We start from the raw sequence: 27,783 nt of genomic DNA, 5'->3' as shown, positions 1-27,783 counted from the left end.
CAACATAAAAATAAAAGTAAATAAAAGTTACCATTAAAAATACAACTAGCGATGCAAAAAACAAGGGGGGTCATTTATCTTATCTCTGTATGTGTTGGCTTTGTCTTTTTTCTATCTGCTTCTTTGGTAATTTATAAATCTCACTTTTTCCTTGTGTGAAATGATTTTTTTTTTTTGTTACAATGTCGCAAAAATGTCCCACAAATGTCTCAAGTAATTTCTTTCCATTTACTAAGTTTTCCTTAAGTAAGGTTTTTTCTGGAGTTTTTTGCGCCAAAAAATGCCGCAAATTTTAGACAATTTCAAATCATAAATATCATTTGCGACATTTAGTACATCTGGAATAGAAGATAAAAGTGTCTTACCGACAAAAAACAAATGTCCGTCGGACATTTCAAAAATGTTCCCAAAAAGGCACAAAAATTGCAATGCGCCAAAAGATGTCTCAAAAAGATAAAAAAAAAAAAAACAGGAAGGAAAATAAAGATAAATGACCCCCATGGTTTCTTTAAAAATAAACAATAAAAAATGAAATAATGATTGGTCTCCTAAGGTGTAAAATCCTATAAAGGTTGGAGGGCAAGGAGCGATTAAGGACACAAGTGAAGCCCCACATTTTTAATAACCAATGAGGCACAACCATTATCCACAGACTAGTATTATTAGGGATGGAAGGTCTTTAAAAAGTTTTTCCTAGGCTAAAAATACCAACTTTCAGATGGAGAGACCCTGGTTTGTGATAAGTTCTGCCCCATATACCAGGTGTGTACCAGAGCCATAGTGTGGGGTTCATGTTGGATACTAGAATAAGACATACAGATAAGCAAGACCTTTATTGAATAATCCCTCATGCAAGTCTGAACATAGACCTAATCCACTAAATCTTACAGAACCCGCTGGATTTTGGAAAAGAAAAGAGGGAAGAATAACACCTGAAGCTCTTCTGTTTAGTACCGGGTCCAATCATGGCAGTAATTATCGGTGTAGCACTAGTGTCCCTTTGCTCATTCATGTAATTGTGCTCTATGCCTGCAGTCACACATACATCTATCCTAGCCCCAGGGTATGAGACAAGACACTACAGTGAATCTTGACTGACACAAGAAAGAAAAAATTGCCCTACAGATAATAAGCCCTCATCCTGAACAGAAATTCAAAAACGGAAAGGTCTCCAGCATTAAGGGGTTAACTTTCTCTGCTTTCATGACTGTTATGAGCATTAATTCCTCTTAAAAGTAATAAAAATCAATATTTTTTTTTTAGCCCAGAATCATTTTTAAAAACATTCTGCCGAAGACGTTCTCATAATCTCCTATACACACATAGAAAATGAATGAAAGCTCATGATACTTACAATGCAGTAATATAAAACATATATATATATTGTAGTCTTTTTACCCATTATCCTTCAGAAAGAATAAATAAACTGTTAAAAATACAACTCATCCTACAAAAATAAAGCCATTGGGGCACATTAACTAACAATAGTGCAAACAGCACAAATATGCATTTTGCTTGTGCCTGCGCATGTTCTGCATGAATCTGGTAACCCCTATGCTGCTCTGACAGAGTGCGCCATTTTTTGGTGCAACTTTAAGACAAGGGGGCAGATTTACTTACCCGGTCCATTCGCGATCTCTGCGGTGGATTCAGGTCCGGCTGGGATTCATTAAGGCAGTTCCTCCGACGTCCACCAGGTGGCGCTGCTGCGCTGAAGAGCATCGGAACGCACTCAAGTTCACCGGCCTATTCCTAGTGAAGGTAAGTGCAAGCTCCGCAACACATTTTTATTTTAAATACTGCGGTTTTTCCGAATCCTTCGGGTTTTCATTCGGCCACGCCCCCCGATTTCCATCGCGTGAATGCCAGCGCCGATGCGCCATAATCCGATCTCGGCCGCCAAAATCCCAGGGCAATACAGGGGAAATCGGCGCAAATCGGAAATATTCGGGTAACACGTCCCCACGTAACACGTAAATGACCCCCATGGAGTTTGCATGTTAAATCTGATCCCTTTGTTAAATTGCAAAGGGAGGTTATTTTGGCACTTAACATTTCTCTTTCACCCTTTGGGTAATAAAACGGTCTTTGGTTTAAGTTTTACGAAGTATGTTTGTTACAATCCACTGGTCCTAAATAAATTAGTGTCCTGAGTAACTCCTTATATATAAGTGATTTATTGTGGATAAAAATCATTAATAAATACAAATAATAAAAAACATAATAAAAAATGACCACAAGTCACGTACACCAGCGTTCAGATATTAGCATATAATATATAAACACACCATGCAGTGAAATATACAATATATATAAATATGACCTGGTCCTGAAATTTCTGGATTTATACTTTTAAGACCTTGTTATGTAAGGAATTACCTAGGTAGTGCAAAAAAAACCTCAAATGGTTGATGGCTAATTATGTTTACATTGTACTATTCACTCCCATTGTATTATACTAAAGAAATATGTGAAATATGAATTACATTAGCAACATAATGATAGATCTTAACATGCTCTTATATTTTGTATACCGTTGTGCTGGTTATGGCGTGTAACATTAGTAAGCTCCTGGTGATGAAGTTATTTATATATCGCAGATAGCTACGTTACATTACAATAAGCCATTGAGAAATGCGAGGAATCTGCTAAAATATGTATTGTCAAGACCTATAACAATGTATTTGTATATTGTTTAAAGCATGAAATAATTGAAGCTTATGTCAAAGCAGTTCCTTAATTGCCCTGTGAGTCCCAACTTTGTACGTGCATTACACTACCATCGTCAGGAGCATTTCGCCTTTGTACGTGCATTATACTACCATCGTCAGGGGCATTTCGCCTTTGTACGTGCATTATACTACCATCGTCAGGGGTATTTCGCCTTTGTACGTGCATTACACTACCATCATCAGGGGCATTTCGCCTTTGTACGTGCATTACACTACCATCGTCAGGAGCATTTCGCCTTTGTACGTGCATTACACTACCATTGTCAGGGGCATTTCGCCTTTGTACGTGCATTACACTACCATCGTCAGGGGCATTTCGCCTTTGTACGTGCATTACACTACCATCGTCAGGGGCATTTCGCCTTTGTACGTGCATTACACTACCATCGTCAGGGGCATTTCGCCTTTGTACGTGCATTACACTACCATCGTCAGGGGCATTTCGCCTTTGTACGTGCATTACACTACCATCGTCAGGGGCATTTCGCCTTTGTACGTGCATTACACTACCATCGTCAGGGGCATTTCGCCTTTGTACGTGCATTACACTACCATTGTCAGGGGCATTTCGCCTTTGTACGTGCATTACACTACCATCGTCAGGGGCATTTCGCCTTTGTACGTGCATTACACTACCATCGTCAGGGGCATTTCGCCTTTGTACTTGCATTACACTACCATCGTCAGGGGCATTTCGCCTTTGTACGTGCATTACACTACCATCGTCAGGAGCATTTCGCCTTTGTACGTGCATTACACTACCATCGTCAGGGGCATTTCGCCTTTGTACGTGCATTACACTACCATCGTCAGGGGTATTTCGCCTTTGTACGTGCATTACACTACCATTGTTAGGGGCATTTCGCCTTTGTACGTGCATTACACTACCATCGTCAGGGGCATTTCGCCTTTGTACGTGAATTACACTACCATCGTCAGGAGCATTTCGCCTTTGTACGTCCATTACACTACCATCGTCAGGAGCATTTCGCCTTTGTACGTGCATTACACTACCATCGTCAGGGGCATTTCGCCTTTGTACGTGCATTACACTACCATTGTCAGGGGCATTTAGCCTTTGTACGTGCATTACACTACCATCGTCAGGAGCATTTCGCCTTTGTACGTGCATTACAATACCATCGTCAGGAGCATTTCGCCTTTGTACGTGCATTACACTACCATCGTCAGGGGCATTTCGACTTTGTACGTGCATTACACTACCATCGTCAGGAGCATTTCGCCTTTGTACGTGCATTACACTACCATCGTCAGGAGCATTTCGCCTTTGTACGTGCATTACACTACCATCGTCAGGAGCATTTCACCTTTGTGCGTGCATTACACTACCATCGTCAGGGGCATTTCGCCTTTGTACGTGCATTACACTACCATCGTCAGGGGTATTTCGCCTTTGTACGTGCATTACACTACCATCGTTAGGGGCATTTCGCCTTTGTACGTGCATTATACTAACATCGTCAGGGGCATTTCGCCTTTGTACGTGAATTACACTACCATCGTCAGGGGCATTTCGCCTTTGTACGTGCATTACACTACCATCGTCAGGGGCATTTCGCCTTTGTACGTGCATTACACTACCATCGTCAGGGGCATTTCGCCTTTGTACGTGCATTACACTACCATCGTCAGGGGCATTTCGCCTTTGTACGTGCATTACACTACCATCGTCAGGGGAATTTCGCCTTTGTACGTGCATTACACTACCATCGTCAGGGGCATTTCGCCTTTGTACGTGCATTACACTACCATCGTCAGGGGCATTTCGCCTTTGTACGTGCATTACACTACCATCGTCAGGGGCATTTCGCCTTTGTACGTGCATTACACTACCATCGTCAGGGGAATTTCGCCTTTGTACGTGCATTACACTACCATCGTCAGGGGCATTTCGCCTTTGTATGTGCATTACACTACCATCGTCAGGGGCATTTAGCCTTTGTACGTGCATTACACTACCATCGTCAGGGGCATTTCGCCTTTGTACGTGCATTACACTACCATCGTCAGGGGCATTTCGCCTTTGTACGTGCATTACACTACCATCGTCAGGGGCATTTCGCCTTTGTACGTGCATTACACTACCATCGTCAGGGGCATTTCGCCTTTGTACGTGCATTACACTACCATCGTCAGGGGCATTTCCCAATCGAATGCCTATAACAGTTTAAACAGCAGCATAAAATACAGCATACAATACAGCATGCTGGTAACAGGGGCTTGTGTGTCTTTAATTAATCGAGCAATCTACCTTGGTCAACCGGTTCTTTAAAAATTCTCAATATAGTCACTTACTTACTTTATCTGCCAGTAGTGATGAGTGGGCCTAAATCAGTAACACAGAGGGGCAGATTTATCAAGGCAGAATATTTCTAGTTGCCCATCAGAACCAATCAAAGCTCCCCTTTAAAATATTCATGAGCACTGGTAAAATAAAAGATGAGCTGTGATTGGTTGCCATGGGCAATTAGAAATATTTTGACTTTCAGACAGCTTGATAAATCTGCCAGTTTTAGTCATCACACCGGTCTCCCTATGACCTGTACAGGTCATCTCAATCGGACTACAGGCAGTCCCCGGGTTACATACAAGATAGGGTCTGGAGGTTTGTTCTTAAGTTGAATTTGTATGTAAGTCGAAACTGTATATTTTATAATGGAAGTTCTAGACAATTTTTTTTCTTTTGCCCCAGTGACAATTGGAGTTTCAAAATTTTTGGTGTAATTGGACCAAGAATTATCAATAAAGCTTCATTACAGACATCTTACAGCTGATCAGTGCAGTCTGGGACTATAGTAAAGCATCCAGAGAGCTTCACCAGAGGTCACAGTGGGCAGAGGGGTCCGTCTGTAACTATGGGTTGTCTGTAAGTCGGGTGTCCTTAAGTAGGGGACCGCCTGTACAGTGAACGTTAAAATAGAAAAATTACGGTTCTCCGCACCAGATGCAATATAAAAACTTTTTTGTTCATCTTTATTTCTTCATCGAATTAAAATTACATATGAGGCAAAAATAACCAAGGTGAAATGAAGGTTGGCCTACGCGTTTCGAACATTTGACACACACTTAGTCATGACTTCTGCCAGAAGTTCACGTTCAGCATTTGGGCTCAATGCCACCAGAGTTGACGCTCTAAATGCTACTGTCAATGAGGCCGGCTGTATTAAAATAACCATAAATCGGTCAGTACTCCTATGCAGACACTTCAATGTATGATGCCGGGACCAATCGGGGGTGTAAAATTGTGATGAGCAGACCATGATGCCGGCATTTCAATACCACCGGCAGATTTCCTGGCAACATTTAAGGGTTTAACCCCCCCCAATAAGTGCGAACATTGTGGGTGTTAGTGGTTTTTGGGTTCTGGGACCAAATCAAACTTTTGTTCCAGGTTCAGACAAACCACCTAAACGTCAATACCCCTGGGTCCACTCATCACTTTCTGCGATACCCCTGGGTCCACTCATCACTTTCTGCAATACCCCTGGGTCCACTCATCACGTTCTGCAATACCCCTGGGTCCACTCATCACTTTCTGCAATACCCCTGGGTTCACTCAACACTTTCTGCAATACCCCTGGGTTCACTCATCACTTTCTGCAATAACCCTGGGTCCACTCATCACTTTCTGCAATACCCCTGGGTCCACTCATCACTTTCTGCAAGTCCTGTGAATGATGTCCCCATATTCTCAATTAGAGACAACACAGAGACCTCCATGTGTGTCATTAGTTTAGTTGGATCGTCTTTTTCTTTAACTTTTACTTGGACAAAAATGAATATACTTTAAGTAACAAATGTGTAAATTCAGGGAATTTCTAAAGTTTCACTTTCTTTAACTTGTAACTGTTATACTGAGCATCCAAAACCTATAATCAGCAGAGTATTGTGCATCTCAACCGTATCCAGGAGACGTGCCCATGATACATGTGTCACCTAGGGGAATACCCACCCCCCCACTTAACGTTTCATTTTAGGCCACACCTTCTAAACCAGGAAACAAATAAAAACATATATATATAGGTAAGAATGTTATACTGATTGTGACCTGAGATGACTGGTTAGAGGACAGGAGTAGCCAATCCTCTGAATACTGTAAGTTTTGTATCTAACGTGTTTAATACTCTTTGTAAAAACTTACCCTAAGAATTCGACAATTAATTAAAAAAAATGTAAATAGACATTTTACTGTAGGAATCATAACACCAGGGATGATCATTTATTTTTACTGTTTTTATAATATTTTTTTTATTTTTCACATTAGTAACATAAGGGAACAGAAAGGTAAAAGGGAAGTAATAGGGGGGGGGGGGGATTTGTACATAATGTGATTTTTTTTTTTTTTTTTTTTATTAATTAACATACATTTTCATTTCTGATACTAAAAGAATTATCAGTGCGCAAAATATTAACTTGAAAGTAAAAAAAAAAATGTTTTTGTTATGTTAAAGTTGCCTGGGATCAATTATTTAAAAAAACATCTGTCCCCCAAATGAAGAGAATGTAAAATTATTACAATGTTTTTACCCTAGCGTTCCAGCACCGCACCGCCCTCCCAGCTCCCGTTTTCTGTTGCTTAGTGGCAGGGACCTCACTGCTTCAGCCAATCAGCGGGTGAGCAGCGGAATGTTACATGTACAGTTTGTTTGAAGACTCAAACTTTTTAATTAAAGTGATTAACTGAATGCATGTGGGGTCACATGACTCTAAATTTCATGTATTTTTCCTTAGAAAATATTAACATGATCGTCTGAAGTTTATGGCATCTCAAGCACATGGAAAAAAGATGGTCCTTATTGTAGCACTTCTTCTGCTGCTGGGTAAGTCCTTTGCTTTTTGCCCTTAGTTATATGGACGTATCTGTTTGTCCCTTCCCACTTATGTGAATGTCTGCCCCTTTGTTCCCCATCCTACACATTTATAACATAGTTTGACTCCTATAGTTTGGTATACAGGCGGTCCCCTACTTAAGAACACTCGACTTACATACGACCCCTAGTTACAAACGGACCTCTGGGTGTTGGTAATTTATTGTACTTTATCCTTAGGCTACAATAATCAGCTGTAACAGTTATCACAGGTGTCTGTAATGAAGGTTTATTGTTATTCCTGGTTCTTATGACAACCCAACATTTTTAAAATCCAATAGTCACAGAGACCAAAAAAGTTGTGCCTGGGATTAAAATGATAAAATATACAGTTCCGACTTACATACAAATTCAACTTAAGAACAAACCTACAGACCCTATCTTGTATGTAACCCGGAGACTGCCTGTATTCTCTGCTGTAAAACGGAGACTATAGATGAAATATCTGCTGGGTCAAACTTGGTCTAAACAGGACCGACCTGGTAGAGATTGTGCCCGAATCTACAAAGAGGCTGGATCCCCGTAGTAGATCCGTGATAAAAAAAAATAAATAAAAAATTCACCCAGTGATTTTTTTCTTTAGATTACACCCAATCTAATGTGTTTCCTAGTACATTTCATGAAATTACATGTCATTAAAAATTCCAATTCCCCCCCCCCCACACAATAAAGACATCTGGGAGCGGTGAGCAGAAATGTATTATATTTGCAAAAACAAAAAGTCTAAGACAGGAAAGTACGGTAATAAAAGTTTTCTTAATTGGCATCGGTGGTGAAGTGCAACTGAAATGAATTGTAATAAATAATTATGTGGAAAGTTGTAAGAATATTATTTTAAATTAATTCAACAACATTTTTTTTAATAAAAACTTGAGATGGATTTTGACAATTCCAATCTTAATCATCATTTGAATGAAATTTTGGTAAAATTTTGTAGAGAAATTTGAATAAAATGCGAGGAATAACACTTGCTCCACGAGAGTTTGTCGAGGTGGGAGCTTATTAAAGGCATGTTTTGCCTGTGATGATACACACAGGGGATAGCTTAAAGGGGTATTCTCATCTCAGCATTTACATTTAATTTAATTCATTTGCCACATGTAAACATTTCTTCAATTGGATGTTATTAAAAAAAAATGTTCCTGTGTGGAGATAATTTCTCATAAATGTAGCCATGTTGCTCCTTAGAAACGAGATAGCTTCCTCGGATACGACCACCTCACATTTTGGCAGCAATGGTCAGACATGTACTATTGAGTCCTGCCTGACCTCCAGGATTCAGCGATCATTACCACAGGACGGCTGTGGGACCTGCAGTAACTACCGGACATTTCATATACAAAAACCTTTTGTTTCTTTGGGCAATCACTCCAGCAGAGGTGGTCGTATCCGAGAAAGCTATCTCGTTTCTAAGGGACCGTATGACTACATTTATGAGGAATTATCTTTACACAGGAACATTTTTTTTAATGACATCTAATTGAAGAAATGTTTATATACGGCAGATTAATGAATCTGAATGTGAGTGCCAAGACGAGAATACCCCTTTAAGGGGATAGATTTTGGGCGCAGGTGAAATTACAAGCATCTCGACATTCTTAGAGTTCTCCTACGTCCTTCCATCTCAGGCACCACTATTAGGCCTCATGTTTGCCTTTTCTTATTATCGATTGCTACCAAACTTACATTGGATGTCACATTTGCTGTACCATATGGAACTGCACAGAATGTTCTTTCTAATTTTAAGATACAACAGGTAAGACTTCATATTGTATGTGTCCCCCTTAGCCAACTACATTGTTGAATGTGTCTGCCTTGGATATGACCAGCCAACTATCATCGGGTCCATCATCTATCTACCCTGTTTATGTACAGTAGTGTGTACTTAGAACATGTTTTATTGGCTAGAAGCTTCTTTATAGGCCTTCGTAATCAATATTGCAGATGGATGTAGAAATGTATTTCACTTTTACAGATACAAGCACGGTGTCCTCAGAATCTACCACTGAAGTTATTACTTCAACAGGTATGGCATCATATTGTATATGTCCCCCATAGCCGACTACATTGTTGATTGTGTCTGCCTTGGATACGACCAGTCAACAATCATTGGGTCCATCATCTATCTATACTATTTATGTACAGTAGTATGTACTTAAAACATGTTTTATTAGCTATAAGCTTCTTTTTAGGCCATTTTTAATCAATATTGCAGATGGATGTAGAAATTTATTTCACTTTTACAGATACAAGCACAGTGTCCTCAGAATCTACCACTGAAGTTATTACTACAACAGGTATGACATCATATTGTATGTGTCCCCCTTAGCCAACTACAGTGTTGACCGTGTCTGCCTTGGATATGACCAGCCAACTATCATCGGGTCCATCATCTATCTACACTATTTATGTACAGTAGTATGTTCCTAGAACATGTTTTATTGGCTATACGCTTCTTTATAGGCCTTTGTAATCAATATTGCAGATGAATGTAGACCTTTATTTCACTTTTACAGATACAAGCACGGTGTCCTCAGAATCTACCACTGAAAGTATTACTTCAACAGGTATGACATCATATTGTATATGTCCCCCATAGCTGACTACATTGTTGATTGTGTCTGCCTTGGATACGACCAGTCAACAATCATTGGGTCCATCATCTATCTACACTGTTTATGTACAGTAGTATGTACTTAGAACATGTTTTATTAGCTATAAGCTTCTTTTTAGGCCTTTTTTAATCAATATTGCAGATGGATGTAGACCTTTATTTCACTTTTACAGATACAAGCACGGTGTCCTCAGAATCTACCACTGAAAGTATTATTTCAACAGGTATGACAGCTACAAGTGTTTCCTCACCTTCTAGTAATTCTGAACAAGTAACTACAATGGTAACTCCCAGTACAACGTCTTCTCCTGATATGACCGGCCAACAATCCTCAGGTCCATCATCTATCTACACCATTTATGGACAGTAGTGTTGGCTTAGAACATGTATTATTGTCTATTTCTTTGCATCTTTACAGGCTTTTGCATGTAATACAAGAAACTGATGTAGACATTTATTTTATTACTTCAGATACAAGCAAGGTGTCCCCAGAATCTACTACTGAAACGACTCTTCCATCATCTACAGATACGGCAACAGCTACAAGTCTTTCCTCACCTCCTAGTAGTTCTGAACAAGCAACCACATCGCTGACTCCCAGTACAACGTCTGCTCCTGATATGACCAGCCAACAATCCTCAGGTTCACTTTAAAGCATAAAGTTGACACTTAAAGTTGTACTTCCAGCTAAATGAGTGCAATTATTCTGCCGAATCAGCATATTTCAAGTGTTTAAACAATCTTCTCCTCCACCTGTTTTACTACTTCTTCTCCTCCTCAACGCTTGGTGCTGGGGCTTGTCTTACCAGTTCTCAAGAATGTGGATGGAGAATGATGCAGCTGCTTTGGCCACACCAGTGGTGGCTACATCACTTCCGCTCCTCATCCTCATGACCTAGTATCTAGAAATCCATGAAGGCAATAGTTTGTACTCATGTGACCTCATCTAGTCAGCAGTAAACCTGCTCATCTTCAATGCTCTACTGCTCCGGGGCATGTGTATGAACCATGAACTTAAATCAACTCCTCTCACCAATATGTCTACGAATGATTTAGATATTGACAGAACATATATGACCAGTGGTCAGGAAATCAGGCTGCTACCACCATTATGATGCGGTAGCTTGGCCACCAAAATGGGCAGGTGTTACTGGAGGACAAGTAGGACAAAGCATATTATTAGTGGGTATTACAGGTATTCTTTATTGTAATGCTACCATTGTTTGCTGGTAGAGTGCCATTGGCAGGTAAGCTCCGATGTCACCAGAAGGTAATGGTAATGCTACCATTGTTTGCTGGTAGAGTGCCATTGGCAGGTAAGCTCCGATGTCACCAGAAGGTAATGGTAATGCTACCATTGTTTGCTGGTAGAGTGCCATTGGCAGGTAAGCTCCGATGTCACCAGAAGGTAATGGTAATGCTACCATTGTTTGCTGGTAGAGTGCCATTGGCGGGTAAGCTCCGATGTCACCAGAAGGTAATGGTAATGCTACCATTGTTTGCTGGTAGAGTGCCATTGGCGGGTAAGCTCCGATGTCACCAGAAGAGGACTGCCCATAATAGGACCTGCACCATAATTTATGGCCCAGGAAGTTGGCTCATACATGGTGTAATAGAAACATTGGTGTTTCAACCCCTGAAAAAAACTAATGAAATAATAAGGTGGGAACTACAATCCTTCATCTTTTGGTCATTCTAAATTAGTAACCCTCCGGTAACAACTACTTGTGTATAGTAAACAAATGAACCATGTGATATTTTACTGAATATAAGGATTTTTTTTTTTCAATTTTCAGGATCCAGCTCCCTATCCCCAGAGTCTTCAACAATAACAACTACAAGTCTTTCCTCACCTCCCAGTAGTTCTACAGAATCCACAACAATGTTGACTTCTGGGACATTGTCTGGCTCTGTTACAACCAGTCAACAATTGTCAGGTTCAACCCCTTTAACTTATCTAATGTTAGAAATATTATGTTTTTTTATCAGTTATTAGTATTTTTCATTCCTACTACTTTCAATATATTAGACCTTACTGTCTCCACCATTGACTATTGGTCATCCTGCTTGAGGTTTTATTTCAAGAAAACTTCATGTCCTCTACATATATGAAAGAATTTTCAGACACATACAGTAATATTTTTTCGTGTTTTCAGTTACAAGCACAACGTCCCCAGTGCCTACCACTAATGTGACTACTCCATCATCTTCTCCTACAAGTCTTTCCTCACATCCTTCTTATTCTACATTATAGGGACTTCTGGGACATCGTCAGCCTCTAACACGACTAGTCAACAATCATCAGGTACATCAAATAGCAAAAATGGTTCACGTCAAGGTGTGCCTAAGTGTTATTGTCATCTCTAATGCATCTCTAATCCACCACTAATGGTGGGTCTACCACTAATGTGACTGCTCCATCATCTACTGCTACAAGTCTTTCCTCGCGTCCTCCTAATTCTACCACAATGACTTCCGGGACATTGTCATCCTCTAACACGACCAGTCAGCCATCCCTAGGTACATGACATATAGAGCAGCACTGTCTCCCTTCCATCGTCTAGGAATGGCAGTCGAATGTGCTTATTACAAGGATATTGGTCATGCTGCATGTGGCTTCTTTATTGATCAGATACGCAGTGGCATACCTAGAAGCTGATAGGCCCCGGTGCAAACTCTGTGCCAGGCCCCGACTATAATGTATGGTTTATAGTAATAGCCTTCTAATATGGGAAAGTGACACCATAAGGGCCCGCTAAACCTCTTGGGCCTGGGTGCGACCGCAGCCTCTGGACCCCCTCAAGTTACGCCCCAGCAGATACGCATGTCCCTTACATAGTGAGACATGTGGCAAAGTGCACATTATATAGTTTAATAAATGTATGTTTTTTTTGCCTGATGCAAACCGTTTCCCTATTCTCTTATACTGTAGTGACTGCTACATCATCTTCTGCCGGAAGTCTTTCCTCAACTTCCAGTAATTCTTCACAACCAACCACAATGGTGACTTCGGGGACATCATCAACCACTAACACGACTCATCAGCTATCATCAGGTACGTCATCTAACAGCACTGATTCCTTTAACTCTAATTATCTCAGTGGTTAGTAAAGGATACCGACTTATTTTGTTAGATTTGAGAAATGTGTAGAGAAAAAGAAAATGAATAAAATATCGTCCACTCAGCAAATACATGTTACTAAAAATAGAGTTCTATCCCTGATGGATAACTGGATATCACTTGCTCATTACAGGCTCTCAGCTAGATGTAGATGTATTACTTTATTCCCGTCACAAGGTGTCACTTCCTTCCTAGCAATTCAGCTGCTACACATTCTTCTGAACATTTGACGGCCTCTTGATCCAACGCGTTTCGACTAAACGCTCATCAGGGATCTGCTATTCATAAAAAAGATAAAATTATGATAGAAAAACACGACAGAAAATGACTAGAGATAAGAGGACCTCAACTTGCCGTTGGCCAATCATTGCCGTGGCTAGTTGCTATGGGCATTAATATGCAGGATTGGCAGTTTGGCAGCCAATCCGGCAATATGTCAGACTTGTGGGCTGGGTGTACCTGAACCCGTGTGGGAAGTTCAAGTTTATTAGCATAATTTAAAATGTTGATTTTAGAAGGAAGGAGGCCATGTGTAACAAATATAAGAATATTACCACAGTCATGGTGCCTGGATCTATCAGCCAGTTTCACTAGATTATCATGATTAATTTTTATGGTAGGTTTTCATCATCCAATGACTGATATTTCTGGAAAAAGCTGGAATCTCAGGTGGTGGGTGACTGCCTCATTATAAAAGGAGCCAAAAACTGAAAATAACTTGGGTAGAGCCTCAGATCTATATATACATATATGGTGAACTTTATGAAAACATGGCCTGGCTCGTATGATCTGAGTGTTCCTCAGGATATAAAGTGGGTCTGGATATAATAAATGTTTTCGCTCTAGTCATGATAAGAGTTAACACCTCATACCATGTCTACTGTCTTGATGTAGGAGCTCAAGTGTCAACAAATGAAACAGCTTTTTCTCCGCATGCCATGCAGCCAGGTCACCCACGTATCACTGTGACCCCTTCCACAGAGTCTCAAAATTTTCCATATCTAACAAGTCTAGCCCCATCTCCACACAGGATTATTTTTTTTTATCATGAAACTTAAAGAACTTTATCTATTTAAACTTTCTAGCTAATAAATGACTATCCTTAACCTAGTCGGTAGGGGGGAAAGAAAGTCAATTTTTAAGAACAACCATCTCTTCAGTGGATCGTACCTGATCTGAGAGGTTAATAATTTGGAGAACCGCCCCCTACTCTCTTCTATAACTATTTGTTCTCTGGTTCCACTTCAACCAGGCCTTCCGTTGTCTCATCTACAACCTCTGTTTCTCTTTCCAGTTTCATATCTTCTCCCCTAGGTTAATGTGATCAGGAGGTATCTCCCGCAGACTTAGAGATCTCTTATTACTCATCCCATATATCAGTGAAGGTGAACCTTTTAGAGACAGAGGGGCAGATTTATCAAGCAGTCTGAAAGTCAGAATATTTCCAGTTGCCCATGGCAACCAATCACACCTCAGCTTTCATTTCACCAGTGCTCATGAATATTTTAAAGGGGAGCTGTGATTGGTTGCCATGGGCAATTGGAAATATTCTGACTTTCAGACTGCTTGATAAATCTGCCCCAGAGTGTCCAAACTACAACCAAACCCACTTATTTAAATGCAAAGTGCCAACATGGCAATTTAAGCAGTAACATGTTGCTACCTGTTTTGTCACGGCTTTTAATTGTATCTGTGTCCTAAGGACACCGATACAGTTAAAAGAAAGAGGAGACATTCAGATTATCATTGTAGCTTCCTTCCAGGGTCCCCTGAACAGGAGGAATTGCGGGGCCCAGAGCAGGAGCTCCAATAATATTGCAGCCTTGTCTGCACCTCCTTGCCCCTCCTGTAGTCCCAGGCAGCTAAGGATGTCCAGCTTTAAAATAGCCCTGATCACAGCACATTCTGCATTGCCAGGGACTGCAGGAGGAGGTTTTGAGTCCTGTCTGAAAACTCTGTGCTGGGATTATGGCCTGGGTGCCCATAGAGAGTGCTCCGAGTGCCACCTCTGGCACCTGTGCCATAGGTTCTCCACCACTGCCATTTATGCTGCTGCTGTAGCAGGACAGAGTTGCCACATTTATCCTAAAACTCTTTTACGTTCCGTATCTGAAGCTGAGTGGTGAAGCAGTCAAGGAACTACTTAAGCATCTTATCCTTCTTGTCAAAACCCAAGGAGTCTTATCGAGTCCTCACCACCTCAATATGACTCTTCAGATCTGTCTCTAAGAGCTTGAATTGTTGTGTCTCCTCCGAGGCCGATCAACCTCCTAAAGCTATTTATCAGGTTCTTTTCTACCGTTGTGTGATAGTCTCTGTTTTACGATGAGGCCCTAGTGTGATGGATATTCCGAGTCAACTGTGTTCCATGCTCTGGAACTCCCACCAACTGCGTGTGTGGTTTTCAGAAAGTTCATAAATGTATTTTTTAGAGACGCAGGACTTTTTGTTAACTGTTGGAGCTCTAATTCAGAAAAAAAGCACACTTTGAGCATCACCAAGCCAACTATCTGTATTCAGGTCAGAGAAGATAAAGCCAACCATCCTTGTTCACAAAGTAGGGGAAAAATCTTTATTAATCTACACATTTTATAAAGGTTATGTTTTAACAGACCCCATTGTTCTCTTTGTCTACTTTTTAGACTTATGTAGGGAGGTGCACAAGAGATTATCCTGTTTTTTTTTTGATCTGTGAATCATTTTATGTTCACGCCATTTTATCTTTGTTAATTTGATGATTCTAGAGACCACAACCAAAAGTCTAACAACAGCGACGACGGCTCGAACAAGTGGCCAATCTACAGCAGGACAGTCTTCTTCTTCAGCGACAACATCTCCACCTACCACTGGAAGCTCTGCCGATCAAGTCATCAATGCTCCTACTGTTCAGATTTATATGTTATTGGCTTTATTTTGGGGCACATATAACACATTGTATCATCTTTATTGTTTCTGATGGGGGGGGGGGGGGGCAGAGAAAAATTTCTGCCATAGTATATTGTTTTTCCTTTCTAAAATGTTCTTACTGCTTTATAGATAGTGGCCAGTATAAGGACAAGGCCATTATATTTCTACAGATTTTCTACTCTATGAATTTTCTAAATTCTCAAAAGTGTAAATCAAAAAGCCTTGGAGGATATTTACCCGTATTTTAGCCTTTAAGACCACAAGTTTTTTTTTTGTTTCTCAATTTTTCTGTGGGGTGCTCTGGAAAAAAAAGCAATGTTTTTGCAACCTGTTTCCTCCAGAGGACTTAATCATGGTCATACGCTTCAGTCTTTTTACAATGTCTGCGCCTGTAATGAGAGGCTTATGATGGATTTTATGACCTTTTCAACAACAAAAAAGTATTTACATCTCCAGGGGATGTGCTGGAGTAATTGCATCTTTGTCTACTAGATTTGCTTTGAGGTTTAAAGAAAATTTTACGGCAAAAATGATATCGCTGCATAGCAAGAGGCGCTTAATTTTTAGTACATTTTCTATAAAAGTTTCCGTACGCAAATTTACTTTAGGCAGTCAAATTATTTGATAAAGATTTCTCTTAGGTTCATGCAAATTATTGGTTTCTTTTTATTTTTAAGGGGTGAAAACAAAATGAAGGCAGTTAAAGGAAATCTACCATCAGGAGGAATGATTGTAAAGCAAGCATAATGACATACTGGTGTGTGCCTCCTCTGGCAGGATTCTTTAACCCCTTAACGCTCTGCGCCTTGGCTCTACGGCGCAGAGGTACAGGGAATGTATGAAGAGGGCTCACGGGCTGAGTCCTCTTCATTCAAGGGTGGGGGTTGTTGCATATTGCAGCAAACCCCCACCGCTAACAACCGCGGTCAGTGCTTGGACCGATCGCGGCTATTAACCCTTTCATTGCCGCCGGCAAAGTCACCGAGGGCATTTAAAAGACGCTGGCGCCGCCATCTTTATTACGATCGTCGCTCCCCCGAACATCATCAGGGGGGGGGGGGTGATCGGTTGCCATGGTAGCCTCGGGTCTTCGTTTGACCCGAGGCTACCTGGCTTCTGCAGATTCGTTGCAATGAGCCAGTGGCTCATTGTAATGAATGAGCTGCAAAAATGCCATTTACTGCAATACAGAAGTATTGCTGTATATGGTAGGAGCGATCTGACCATCTAGGGTTAATGTACCCTAGATGGTCTAAGAAATAGTGGGAAAAAAAGAAAAAAAAGTTTAAAAAATAAAAAAAATGTATAAAATATAAAAAATTCAAATCACCCCCCTTTCCCTCGAACTGATATAAAACATAATAGACAGTAAAAATCACAGACACATTAGGTATCGCCGCGTCCCAAAATGCCCGATCTATCAAAATATAAAAAAACGGTTACGGCCGGCGGTGACCTCCAAGGCGGGAAATGGCGCCCAAATGTCCGAAATGCGATTTTTACACCTTTTTACATCACACAAAAAATGGAATAAAAAATGATAAAAATGTCGCACAGACTTCAAAATGGTAGCAATGAAAACGTCGCCTCATTTTGCAAAAATGACACATCACAAATCTCCGTGCGCCAAAGTATGAAAAAGTTATTAGCTTCAGAAAATGGCAAAAAAAAAATTTTTCTTTTTTGTACACATTCGTTTAACTTTTGAAAATGTGTTAAAACACAATAAACTATATAAATTTGGTATCATCGCGATCGCACCGAACCAAAGAATAAAGCTGAGGTGTTATTTGGAGCGCACAGTCAAAGTCGTAAAAACTGAGCCCACAAGAACAAGGGTTTTTTTTCAATTTTTCCACATATGGATTTTTTTTCGGCTTCCCAGTACATGGCATGTTAAAATAAATAAACAAAGTAAAATTTGTTACGCACAAAATAAGCCCTCACACAGCTCTGTAAACGTAAAAATGAAAAAGTTATGGATTTTTGAAGGCGGAGAGCGAGAAATGAGTGAAAAAAAACCCTGTGTCCTTAAGGGGTTAAGGAAAAGGCTTTGAAAATTATGCGCATGAGCCTGAGGGGCTCCATGCTCCATTAACACCTACATTAAACGCAGTCTAAAGCCCCACAGGTTCATTTGTGTAATTTTTAAAGCCTTTTTTTTGTAGAAACCAAGGCAAAAAAAGAGCAGATCCGGCCGGAGGGGACACACACACCATTATGTCAGTGTGCTTGCTTTACAATCCTTGATCCTGGTGGTAGATGTCTTTTAAGCTTTATTTATAATCTGCCACATTTATGGAGGCAGATGTCAGATGTCAAGTCTTAAATGTTTCACATTCTCTCTTATTATTTCAAAAATATTTTCACAAATAACTCAAAAATAAAGAAAATATAAATAACATTATTTATGCAGTAATTACATATTAGCAATCATAAAATTGGCAAATATTGGCAAAAAGAACATGAATATTCTTGCCCAGTGGTACAAATTTGTCTGTGTCTATATCTAATAAATTTCAAGATGAACTGATGGTCTAGTCATCTGTTGGGGGTGGAGTCTAGGTACTCCTTTATATGTCTTCCCAATTCCATTACACCTTGCTGGTATTACTAATCTCCTGACACCATTCCCTAGTTCTGCTTGCAATTACCTTGATATACTGGGGCACATTTACTTACCTGGTCCAGTCGCGATCCCGCGGCGCATTGTCCGGCGAGGATTCGGGTCTGCCGGGATTCACTCAGGTTGTGCGCCCGATATCCACCAGGTGTCGCTGCTGCGCCGAGGTCCGCCGGAGTTCACCTTCATCTTCGCGGTGCATGTAAGTACTGATCTTGCAACACAATTTTGTTTTGTAAATTGCGACGACCAGGCCCCCGCCGCAATCCGATTGCGTGCGCCAAAATCCCGGGGCAATTTGGCACAAAACAGAGATATTTGGGAAACTCGCCGAAAGTGCAGTGTTTGGACCCTTAGTAAATGAGCCCCACTGTGTATCTGACCTCTGCTTCATTATTTGACTATTCTCCTTGTTATTCAATTCAGTGCTTTGTTGCAATCTTGGATTTGATCCGATTCTGTCTGAGTTAACCTGTCTGTCTGTTTTTTGTTATTTGTCTCTCTGTGTTTGATCATCTGTCCCATGTAATCAGTCAGTATAGATATTGTCGATCAGAAGTCCATATCAATAGGGTTTGTGAGGCTTGTTAGGTAGGTGACAGGAGATGTGGGAGTAGTTTCGGGCCTTCACCCACTTCTCTACCTCTAGGCAGGAGGATTAAAGAGAACCCGTCATGCAAAATAACCCCCCTAAACTAAATATATTTTCATAAACTGCCATTAGAGAGCATTGTCTCTATCCCTTCATTGTCCCTCTACATGCCTGTAACCCTAAGCAATGAGGTCCCAAAGCTGTATGCAAATGACCTGTGAAATGTCCAATGAAGCATTAGCATATTCAAGCTGTCCACCTTTTTCATGAGTGGGAGGTACAGACACACCCCCAGTGCATGACTGACAGCCTGTATAATGGTGTGAGGCTGTATAATGATGTGCTTCCTGGTGCTGGTGGCCACGCCCCCTGCAGCCTGTGTGTGCATGTGTGTGTATAGGAGAGATACAGCAGCTCCAGGCAGCCATGTTACAGCAGAACATATCAGATTCATGTGTAGCTGATGTCTGTGTCTCTGTATATTAGGAGGATGCAGCATGTCAGCAGATGCAGCACACACACTAGCCATGCTTTACTATACATTACACACAGACATGAGCAGGGGGAGGAGAGGGGAGGGGTAACAGGAGTGACATCACTGCCTCTGACCATGTGACCAGCCTCATTTACCTAATAAAGAATAGATGATTTTACAATGATTAATGTATGAAATAACTAGATAAAGGCTGGGATGGAATCCTTGTGAGCTGCTCCAACAGGTAGTAGTGACAGGACAATTGACACAGACCTGATGACAGGTGTCCTTTAAGGATAACACCCATTCCTTACTGATCTAGACAGTGCTGCTGTTTGTTTTATACATTGAAAACAAACACAAAAAACAAACAGCGACATCAAATAGCCAGACAAAAAGGATAAATATTTATCAAGCACACCAAATCTTGACAATGTTTTACTTCCTCTGGTTGTGTATTTAGCAGATGTATCCACACCCTATTTACTTACCGGTATCAAATCAAAACCCAATATCTAATATGTACATCCCAATTTTAGCCACCTTGTACAGAAATAATCAGGCGCTAAAGGGAAGCAACAGACTCTAGAAAAAAACAAAAATTACATTAACTGCCCCTGGATGACAAAGTAAATAGCGCACTTTCAGCTGGCTAAGATTCATGCACTTTTAGGGTTCGGTGCCATGTCAGAGGGATTTATTATATATTGGTCGTTGATTTATGGCTGTATCGTAGATGGCTATAGGGACGTGACCTAGCCACAGTTCGTGCAGCCAGTTCACAACTTTGGTGAAAAATGCACAAAAACCATGGGGCACATTTACTTACCCGGTCCAGTTGCGATCCAGCGGCGGGTTCTCCGATGCTGATTCGGGTTCTGCCGGGATTCACTAAGGTCCGTGCGCCGATATTCACCAGGTGTCGCTGCTGCGCTGAGGTCCGCTGGAGTTCACCTGCTTTTTTCTGGTGTATGTGAGTGCTTGATTTTGCGACACAAATGGCTTTTTAAATTCCGCGTTTTTTCCAAATCCATCGGGTTGGCCGGTGGCCACGCCCCCCGATTTCTGTCGCGTGAAAGTCGGCGTGATTGCGCCAAAAATCGATCACGTGCACCACAATCCCGTGAAATACAGCGCAAAGCAGAAATATTCGGGAAAAACCCGACAGATTCGCGGCTGCGGACCCTTAGTAAATGTGCCCCCATGTGTTTAATAGCAAAATGACTAATATTTATTAATGGATCATACATGTACACAAACTACAATACTCAGACAAAACAACAAAAAAACTATTAAAAAAGGGAATACGGCCCAACTGTTTCCCAATTGCAAAATTGGGTTCTCCGACGCTGATTCGGGTTCTGTCGGGATTCACTAAGGTCCGTGCACTGATATTCACTAGGTGTGGCTGCTGCACCGAGGTCCGCCGAAGTTCACCTGCTTTTTTCTGGTTTATGTGAGTGCCTGATCTTGCGACACAAATGGCTTTTTAAATTCTGTGGTTTTTCCGAATCCTTCGGGTTGTCCGGTGGCCACGCCCCCCGATTTCTGTCGCGTGAAAGTCGGCGCGATTGCGCCAAAAATCTATCGCGTGCGCCACAATCCCGTAAAATACAGCGCAAAGTGGAAATATTCGGGAAAAACCTGACGGATTCGCGGCTGCGGACCCTTAGTAAATGTGCCCCTATATCTAATATATAAAATACAAAGCAGGTGAGAAGACTAATGGCAAATAATCTAAGAAAAATAGTAATGTATGTTGCACCAAGGAAACATCAGTGCACAATCCTGAACAAGCCAAGAGCCTGCATGCGCCTGTAGTGATGTCCTCAATAGTCACCCCCAATGTGGAAAGGGAAATGATAATGAACCTACTGGGTTAAAATAATAATGTGACCATGGAGCCTGGACAATGTGGGGAATCATGGCTGAATGGTATACATACGTCTCTCTGGTGCTCTGATGAGCTCATTGTAGAAGATGATACACGTCACTCGATGTCTTGGGATCTCAGGGTGCAGAAGTAGGTTACAACATCATATTAATCAAATGAAGAAAGAACTTGGCACTCCTTAATTTTTTGTAGAAAATTGTGACATTTTTAAATTTTTATTCCAAAGATATGTGAAAAACAATCAAAAAACAATTCTTGCAACGTTTCGATCTTAATTCAGACCTTCATCAGGCACTAAAGCAGAAACAATAAATTCATAATATCAACTTAAAAAATTGCTTTTTCGGTATAGAGAGACCAAGAGCAGAAGGCGCACGACAAGACAGGATAATGGTTCCAAATAGGTTTTCCTTTTTATTGAATCGTCAAGGGTACACAGAGGATACACAACGCGTTTCGGGGAACTGTGGTCCCCTTTTTCAAGTGGATAAAAAATCTGTGGGTTGGCGAAGTACAAAAGGGTATATACATATATATATATATAAAAATTATGTGCAAAAATAAGTTTGGTATATGGAAGGAATAAACATACATACATAAATAGGGCATAGATCTATTATATAAAATAATAATTACATATATATATACACACAATACACGAATATATATGACAAAAGTATCACGTATCTATATATATATTACCAATTTACCAATATATATATAGATACATGATACCTTTGTCATATATATTCGTGTATTGTGTGTATATATATATGTAATTATTATTTTATATAATAGATCTATGCCCTATTTATGTATGTATGTTTATTCCTTCCATATACCAAACTTATTTTTGCACATAATTTTTATATATATATATATGTATATACCCTTTTGTACTTCGCCAACCCACAGATTTTTTATCCACTTGAAAAAGGGGACCACAGTTCCCCGAAACGCGTTGTGTATCCTCTGTGTACCCTTGACGATTCAATAAAAAGGAAAACCTATTTGGAACCATTATCCTGTCTTGTCGTGCGCCTTCTGCTCTTGGTCTCTCTATACCGACTCTATCACTCCAGCCTAACTAACACCTCGTGTCTGGACACCCCAATTACGCTGGCTGCACCTCGACCCCAATTAAGACCCTATATGCCAATACGAGAGTTGTGCCTTATGGTTAAGCACAACTAAACCAGGTAAGCGACTGTCTAACCACGTCTGAAACCCTGAATCAACGTTATCACCCTATGAGCGCTGTTGTGTCCCTTGTTTGCTATCTTCCTAAAAATTGCTTTTTAACAGCAAAGTGAACAGCAACAGTAGTAGAAATATCATCCAGTATACTGGATGATATTTCTTCTGCTGTTGCTCTCTTGCTAATTCTCCATTTATAAAAGAGACCAGCGATTAAGGGAAGTATCATTCTGCACCGTAGTGCCAGAGAAAAGTGAGAATTTGTTGTCAATTTTATTTTTTCTAGGGTCCATATTAAAAAAAATCCTAGACAATAATTTAAAATCGGTTTATTGCAATAATTTCAATCATAATATCATGAATAGAGATGAGCGAACATGCTCGTCCGAGCTTGATGCTCGGTCGAGCATTAGGGTACTCGAAACTGCTCGTTGCTCGGACGAATACTTTGCCCGCTCGAGAAAATGGCAGCTCCCGCCGTTTTGCTTTTTGGCGGCCAGAAACAGAGCCAATCACAAGCCAGGAGACTCTGCACTCCACCCAGCATGACGTGGTACCCTTACACGTCGATAGCAGTGGTTGGCTGGCCAGATCAGGTGACCCTGGGATAGACTAGCCGCTGGCCGCGCTGCTCGGATCATTCTGTCTCTGGATGCCGCTAGGGAGAGAGCTGCTGCTGGTCAGGGAAAGCGTTAGGGTGTTCTATTAGCTTACTGTTAGGCAGGAGTGATTCTCAAAGAACCCAACAGCCCTTCTTAGGGCTACAATAACGTTCTACTTTTTTTATTTTAATTTGCATCTTTTACCATTTTGTGAGGAATTAGCAGGGGGACTTGCTACCGTTGTGTTTAGCTCTTAGTGGCACACATATCCATAGCAAAGACCGAAGTGGGAAAATTCAGTAGGGGTTGGATTTCTATTAGGCAATAACTCAGTGTCATCTCATCTGGCATAGTAGTGTGCTTCCTTTGATACTTGGCTAGAAAATAGCCATAGGAGAATACAAATAGCTTCTTGAAGCCTACAGTAGCGTTCTATATATTTGATTTCTGGTTGATCTGCTGGTGGCTGTAGTTTCTGCAGTGCATGTACTTGCCAATTCTGAGCAATTTGTAGTGAGACTTGCGACCGCTGTGTTCTGCGCTTAGTGGCGCACATATCCATAGCAAAGGCTGAAGTGGGAAAATTCAGTAGGGGTTGGATTTCTATTAGGCAATAACTCAGTGTCATCTCATCTGGCATAGTAGTGTGCTTCCTTTGATACTTGGCTAGAAAATAGCCATAGGAGAATACAAATAGCTTCTTGAAGCCTACAGTAGCGTTCTATATATTTGATTTCTGGTTGATCTGCTGGTGGCTGTAGTTTCTGCAGTGCATGTACTTGCCAATTCTGAGCAATTTGTAGTGAGACTTGCGACCGCTGTGTTCTGCGCTTAGTGGCGCACATATCCATAGCAAAGGCTGAAGTGGGAAAATTCAGTAGGGGTTGGATTTCTATTAGGCAATAACTCAGTGTCATCTCATCTGGCATAGTAGTGTGCTTCCTTTGATACTTGGCTAGAAAATAGCCATAGGAGAATACAAATAGCTTCTTGAAGCCTACAGTAGCGTTCTATATATTTGATTTCTGGTTGATCTGCTGGTGGCTGTAGTTTCTGCAGTGCATGTACTTGCCAATTCTGAGCAATTTGTAGTGAGACTTGCGACCGCTGTGTTCTGCGCTTAGTGGCGCACATATCCATAGCAAAGGCTGAAGTGGGAAAATTCAGTAGGGGTTGGATTTCTATTAGGCAATAACTCAGTGTCATCTCATCTGGCATAGTAGTGTGCTTCCTTTGATACTTGGCTAGAAAATAGCCATAGGAGAATACAAATAGCTTCTTGAAGCCTACAGTAGCGTTCTATATATTTGATTTCTGGTTGATCTGCTGGTGGCTGTAGTTTCTGCAGTGCATGTACTTGCCAATTCTGAGCAATTTGTAGTGAGACTTGCGACCGCTGTGTTCTGCGCTTAGTGGCGCACATATCCATAGCAAAGGCTGAAGTGGGAAAATTCAGTAGGGGTTGGATTTCTATTAGGCAATAACTCAGTGTCATCTCATCTGGCATAGTAGTGTGCTTCCTTTGATACTTGGCTAGAAAATAGCCATAGGAGAATACAAATAGCTTCTTGAAGCCTACAGTAGCGTTCTATATATTTGATTTCTGGTTGATCTGCTGGTGGCTGTAGTTTCTGCAGTGCATGTACTTGCCAATTCTGAGCAATTTGTAGTGAGACTTGCGACCGCTGTGTTCTGCGCTTAGTGGCGCACATATCCATAGCAAAGGCTGAAGTGGGAAAATTCAGTAGGGGTTGGATTTCTATTAGGCAATAACTCAGTGTCATCTCATCTGGCATAGTAGTGTGCTTCCTTTGATACTTGGCTAGAAAATAGCCATAGGAGAATACAAATAGCTTCTTGAAGCCTACAGTAGCGTTCTATATATTTGATTTCTGGTTGATCTGCTGGTGGCTGTAGTTTCTGCAGTGCATGTACTTGCCAATTCTGAGCAATTTGTAGTGAGACTTGCGACCGCTGTGTTCTGCGCTTAGTGGCGCACATATCCATAGCAAAGGCTGAAGTGGGAAAATTCAGTAGGGGTTGGATTTCTATTAGGCAATAACTCAGTGTCATCTCATCTGGCATAGTAGTGTGCTTCCTTTGATACTTGGCTAGAAAATAGCCATAGGAGAATACAAATAGCTTCTTGAAGCCTACAGTAGCGTTCTATATATTTGATTTCTGGTTGATCTGCTGGTGGCTGTAGTTTCTGCAGTGCATGTACTTGCCAATTCTGAGCAATTTGTAGTGAGACTTGCGACCGCTGTGTTCTGCGCTTAGTGGCGCACATATCCATAGCAAAGGCTGAAGTGGCAAAATTCAGTAGGGGTTGGATTTCTATTAGGCAATAACTCAGTGTCATCTCATCTGGCATAGTAGTGTGCTTCCTTTGATACTTGGCTAGAAAATAGCCATAGGAGAATACAAATAGCTTCTTGAAGCCTACAGTAGCGTTCTATATATTTGATTTCTGGTTGATCTGCTGGTGGCTGTAGTTTCTGCAGTGCATGTACTTGCCAATTCTGAGCAATTTGTAGTGAGACTTGCGACCGCTGTGTTCTGCGCTTAGTGGCGCACATATCCATAGCAAAGGCTGAAGTGGCAAAATTCAGTAGGGGTTGGATTTCTATTAGGCAATAACTCAGTGTCATCTCATCTGGCATAGTAGTGTGCTTCCTTTGATACTTGGCTAGAAAATAGCCATAGCAATAGGATAGGATTGTTTGGTTCTAAAAACTCAAAAAAAAACAAAAAACACAAAAAAAAACAAAAAACACAAAAAAAACACACAAAAAAAAAAAAAAAAAGTAAAAAAAAAAAAAAAGTTATAACTCTCATTTTAAAAATGTTTAACCCCAGGGCTAGGGGTAGAGGACGAGGGCGGGGACGTGGGCGTCCAACTACTGCAGGGGTCAGAGGCCGTGGTCCTGGGCGGGGTGAGACACCACCTGCTGATGAGGGAGCAGGGGAACGCCGCAGAGCTACACTCCCTAGGTTCATGTCTGAAGTTACTGGGACTCGTGGTAGAGCACTGTTGAGGCCAGAACAGTGCGAACAGGTGATGTCGTGGATTGCTGACAATGCTTCGAGCAATTTGTCCACCACCAGTCAGTCTTCCACGCAGTCCACCCATGTCACCGAAATCCCCACTCCTCCAGCTCCTGCACCTCAGCCTCCTCCCCCCCAGTCTGCCCCCTCCCAGGAAAATTTGCCATTTGAACCGGCATACTCTGAGGAACTGTTTTCTGGACCCTTCCCACAGTCACAAACCACTTGTCCGGTTGCTGCTGAGCAATTTTCCGATGCCCAGGTTTTCCACCAGTCACAGTCTGTGGGTGATGATGACCTTCTTGACGTAGTGGAAGTGTGTAAAGAGGTGTCCGACGATGAGGAGACACGGTTGTCAGACAGTGGGGAAGTTGTTGTCAGGGCAGGAAGTCCGAGGGGGGAGCAGACTGAGGGATCGGAGGATGATGAGGTGACAGACCCAAGCTGGGTTGAGAGGCCGGGTGAACACAGTGCTTCTGAGACGGAGGAGAGTCCTCGACCTGAACAGGTTGGAAGAGGCAGTGGTGGGGCCAGACGGAGAGGCAGGGCCAGAGCTGGTGCATCAGCGCCACTGTCAACTAGTGAAGCTCCCGTGGTGAGGGCTCTTGCGGCGAGGGCTAGATCTTCAGAAGTGTGGAGGTTCTTTAAGGAAACACCGGATGACCGACGGACTGTGGTGTGCAACATTTGCCAAACCAGGCTCAGCAGGGGTTCCACCACTACTAGCTTAACTACCACCAGTATGCGCAGGCATATGAATGCTAAGCACCCCACTCAGTGGCAACAAGCCCGTTCACCTCCGGCCGTGCACACCACTGCTCCTTCCCCTGTGTCAGCTGCTAGTCAGCCCCCTGCCCAGGACCCTGGCCCAAAAACCCCATCGTCGCCTCCACGATCCTCCACAGCATCCACCAGCGTTCAGCTCTCCATACCCCAGACGCTGGAGCGGAAACGCAAATATAGTGCAACCCACCCGCACGCCCAAGCCCTTAATGTGCACATCTCCAGATTGCTTAGCCTGGAGATGCTGCCCTATAGGCTAGTAGAGACCGAGGCCTTTCGCAACCTCATGGCGGCGGCCGCCCCTCG

General features: G+C 41.7%; 1 protein-coding gene and 1 long non-coding RNA gene across 2 annotated transcripts in view; both read left to right on the top strand.

Annotated features, from left to right (window-relative positions):
- The window catches only part of LOC140065867 (uncharacterized), a 181,947-nt gene that overhangs the window by 86,433 nt on the left and 67,731 nt on the right, over positions 1–27,783 (top strand). The window lies entirely within an intron of this gene.
- Positions 7,484–10,191, top strand: LOC140065788 (uncharacterized). Its single transcript, XR_011848046.1, has 3 exons — positions 7,484–7,573; positions 9,597–9,647; positions 10,138–10,191. It is a non-coding gene; the product is annotated as an uncharacterized lncRNA (long non-coding RNA).

This window comes from Engystomops pustulosus, chromosome 6, assembly GCF_040894005.1.
Source record: "Engystomops pustulosus chromosome 6, aEngPut4.maternal, whole genome shotgun sequence".
NCBI lineage: Eukaryota > Metazoa > Chordata > Amphibia > Anura > Leptodactylidae > Engystomops > Engystomops pustulosus.
This window is presented reverse-complemented; position numbering and strand designations above follow the sequence as displayed.